We start from the raw sequence: 4,496 nt of genomic DNA, 5'->3' as shown, positions 1-4,496 counted from the left end.
ACCCAAATGTTCTAAATGAATGATTTGCAAACCGGACAGCAAAAGAGTGTCAAATCGATGTAATTGTTGGTCAGATTGATCAGTTTCCGTCAGGCGCCCAAAATTCAACATCGATGGCATGAGTGGTGGTTGGTCTCAAAGCAGCATTTAAAAGGGTTCTATCTTGGAAGGGTTATCATGGTAAAGATGGGCTAAAAGACTGTAGACTGACGGAAATGTAGGCTACAAAACATCAAGTCATATTCATGCACAAGCCAACTAATATACAGTAACCTATCGACGGGCTACTGGAAGGCATTAAAGATAATTAGTTAATGTAGCTATAATGTTCCAAAATGTACCTGCAATGTAGTATAGCCTACAGGAATAAAATATTTCCAGCAACAGCCCTGTTTATTTCGTGTTGTTTCAGTTGTCCTACAGTGATAACTGGTATAAATTACATTAATGTCTAAGACAATCACCAGGTAATTTAACTCTTTACACATAGGCTTCAGTAATGTTTGGTGCTGCTGTCAATTGTAGCCTATTGAACTAGATGCGCCACGGAAGTGATGCAGTATGACCGCCCTTGATCCAGCACATTTTTCCACAAAAATAAATCATGCTGAAAGGCCTATATGATTCTAAAATTCTTGAATTGTGTGCATGTGTCGTGTACACATTTATGTTTATGTGTGTGGGTGTGTGTAAGTGTGTGTGTGCGTGCTTGTGTGTTTGCCTGCGTATGTGTGTTTGTGCATGTGCATGCATGTACATATGTCTACTGTGTGAGTATGTGTCATACTTATGATTACTGTGAATGTATGTGTGTGCGTGTGTATCTGTTTATGCACATGTGTGCACATGGAATGGGTTAACATGATCCCTGGAGGCAAACCTCTGGAAAAAATTGGTCATCCTAGGCCCTACGGTTCTCAAGATATTCACAGAAAACTGTGTCTGCCCTACCCTCCTTTCGGGGGGTCCAGTCCAGCGGGGGGGCTACAGATCAAAACGAAAAACGATGGTTCCATGCTATCCATGTGGGGTTACATGCCCACCAAGTTTCATGTACCCGGTCTTTCGATGTCGGGAATTCTTGTTGGTGTCACGGTCACTAAATGTACACATAAATTATTTTGTGTAGGCCCCCCCATGAGCGAAAGTTCACAAAACTTGGCATGCATTCGGAGGGTGTCATAATGATCCTACACTTTTATTTTCGTGCAGTTTTGACCATGTCAGCCAGAGATATTGTGATGAAAACACCTAATGTTTTGAATTTTTTACATGAAATAAGTGGTAATGGGATGGGTTGACATGCCCCTTAAGACCAACACACAAAAAAGGTGGACCTCCTAGGCCCTACGGTTCTCGAGATATTCACAGAAAACTGTCTCCGCCACCTACAGGCCAGTTGGTGTATAGTAACATAAATTAATTCTATTGTGTGGCCCCATAGACGAATTCCACAGGAAACTTGGCGTGCATTCAGAGGTGTCATAATGATCCTGCACTTCCAATTTCGTGCAGTTTTGACTATGTTTAGGTCACAGATACCCTGCGATTACAACACCTCATTTTTACTTTTTGTGTTTAACTAGGTGGCGCCATACATGAAATGAGTGGTTATGGAATGGGTTGACATGGGACCTTGAGATCAACATACAAACAAAAATGGTCCTCCTAAACCCTACGGTTCTCGAGATATTCACAGAAAACTGTGTCGCCCTACCCTCCTTTCGGGGGTCCAATTCAGCTGGGCTACAGATCAAAAACGAAAACGATGGTTCCATGCTATCCATATGGGGTTACATGTCCACCAAGTTTAGATCTGCCCCGCCTTTTAGTGTCCCGAATCGACGGAAATTTGGACAAAAAAAAAAATTTGAAAAAGAAGAAAAAAAAAAAAATGACTAAAACTATATATGACCGCCCGGCTTAAATGCTTGGTATAATGTTGAAATGATACTTTGGTCAAAGGCGAAACTCTCTTTGATAATTGCTTGTTAGCCTACTTGAATATGGAGATCATGTGCTCCATGGCTACCTCTGATCAGTCAGAGAAATAACCAATGAGGCCTACATCACTTTCAGTGCTCCATGACAGTTCAACATAAGTGCATAGTTAAGGAGGGTAATGCAAATATTTTGTATTTAATTAGGTGTGCCCGACCGATTTGAGGGGCGCTTGGGCCAAATATGCCAGAATAGGCTTTTGGTCCCAGTCCGCCCCTGCACACACACAGACACAGACACACACACAACCACAATCACACACACACACACACACAGACACAGACACAGACACACATCACACACACACACACACCCTGACAGCATGGAGCAGCCCTCCACAGGGGCAGAATAAAGATCTGCTGTACCAGAGTGCTGGACGAATAAACCTTCATTGAACTTGAGAGAGAAGTGAGTGTGTGTGTGCTTGGTGTAGGCATACGTGCATGTGATTGTGTGTGTATGTGTGTGTGTGAGTGTGTGTGTGTGTAAAGTGGGTTTATATGTGGATACCAGTTGGTGTTTGATTCGAGGATGTTAGAATGAGTGATGTGATGTAGCCCACTGAAGGGTACGTGGTTCGCCTCCAGTGTTCCAGACTGACATTGTTACTATTCCCTATGTTATTCCATACTGGAATGGTATAGTAGAGAATATTCCTTGGAAGAAAGTGTGGTCCTTGCCTTTCAAATACATCGTCACTAATAAAGTGAGAGAGATTTAATTTAAACTAATACACAGGTTTTATCCAGCAAAATCCTTCCTTAAAAGATACAAGCAGGATATTGAGTCCAGCTGCTCATTTTGTAATAGCACTGATGAAAACGTACAGCCATCTTTTTGAGTTGTACCCACACAGTGAAATTCTGGTCAGAATTCCTAAAGTTCATTCACACAGTATTAATCCCAGATTTTCATTTTGTTTTGCTGATGTTTTTTTGGTATGTTTGACTTTAAGCTGAATATGAAGGTAAACACTTCATTATAAATCTTTTATTTCTATATGCTAAATACCACATCCATAGGAGCAAATTCAGTGGTTCTAAACCATTTTTTCTGTTTTTAGACATTACATTGATTCAATTAGGTACTCAAAAATACTAAGGCCATGAGAACTCTGATTCTGTATGAGTCAGATGTGACCTCAAAGGGTTATTATAGGGTTATATTATCAAAGGGTTATTATAGGGTTATATTATCAAAGGGTTATTATAGGGTTATATTATCAAAGGGTTATTAATGCGTCTTGTGTTTTTTTCACACCTGCTCATCCGTCTCTGGGTTTAATGTATCTGTGACTGTACCCTGTATGTTGTGTATTTGATGTAATATTGTATGTCTTTGTTCTGTCTATTTTGTGTTGTATTTGACTACAATGAAATGTATAAGTAAATAAAAAAATAAATAAAAAAGGTTCGCCTCCAGTGAAAGTTCTCAGAAGCGCTGCTGCCATCTAGGGGCCAGTGGCGGGGCCGCACGCGTGGTTAAGTACAATCACATGATGGGAATGTTTTGTCATATGACAGCAATGAGCTCGCGAGTCAAGAGCCGAAACTCCGGGGAGAGCCCGTGGCAGCGCAAGAGCTCCCGTGCTGATCGTCAGTCCTGACCACCCCGCAGCCCCTAACGATGAACGTGCAGACTGTCCTCTCGGGTCACTGAACGGAACTGAGCTCCGGGACTAGTCGCGCGGGGGAATGATTGAAGTCAGAGGCTTCCCGGTGTTCCTGGCCGCTACCTGCCTGGTCGGTGAGTATAGTGGTGGGGAGCGAAGAGCAGAGCTGGACGCGGTGTGTTAGCGAGAAACGGCACCTCTACAGATATTCACAAGATGCGATTTTTTAATGTATCAGGTGCTTGGCTACTTAAAATCCTTGAATTTCCCCTATGGATCAATAGTATCTATCTATCTATCTATCTAAAACGTGGCTTCAGACGACCCTGTTTGATCCCGGTGGAAGCAGTAGGCTACCAGTCTGTGTGTGTGTGCGAAGGGAATGTGTCGTTTCAGCTCGCCTCATACCTGAACGTGCTGCCGATTAATTAAGCTAAGGAGATGAACATAGCTCTCGTGACTGAACTCAGAAACTCGGTCAAAATATAAAGGCCACATAAGATTAAGTCTAACTTTATGTGAACGTCAGCGCAAGGGTGTGTGGACGTTATCGTATCCCCGCCTCCACGGTGTTGTGTATGTGTCTGCTGCAGTGCCAAATTTCCTCAAAATACCAGCGAACTCCGAGGAGACGGAGTCGCGCATGACTGCTAGCATCGCGGTGATGTGACATTTCCCACACAAACACCGGGAACTAAAGAGGGTCAAGTCTCTGTGCAAAACCACCGTGCAGTGATGCGTAATAACCCCGTGCCGTGTGTGACAACCCCCGGTGCCGTCCGGGCTCCCCCCCGACCGACTCTCTTCTTCATCCTTTCACCTGTGTGCACGGGGCAGCACTGTCTTTAGTTAGTAGTGATAGTTAAACACTTCCGATATGTTT

This window comes from Alosa alosa, chromosome 1 (assembly GCF_017589495.1).
Source record: "Alosa alosa isolate M-15738 ecotype Scorff River chromosome 1, AALO_Geno_1.1, whole genome shotgun sequence".
NCBI classification, from domain to species: domain Eukaryota; kingdom Metazoa; phylum Chordata; class Actinopteri; order Clupeiformes; family Clupeidae; genus Alosa; species Alosa alosa.
The sequence above is the reverse complement of the archived record's forward strand: the minus strand, read 5'-3'. Positions refer to the sequence as shown.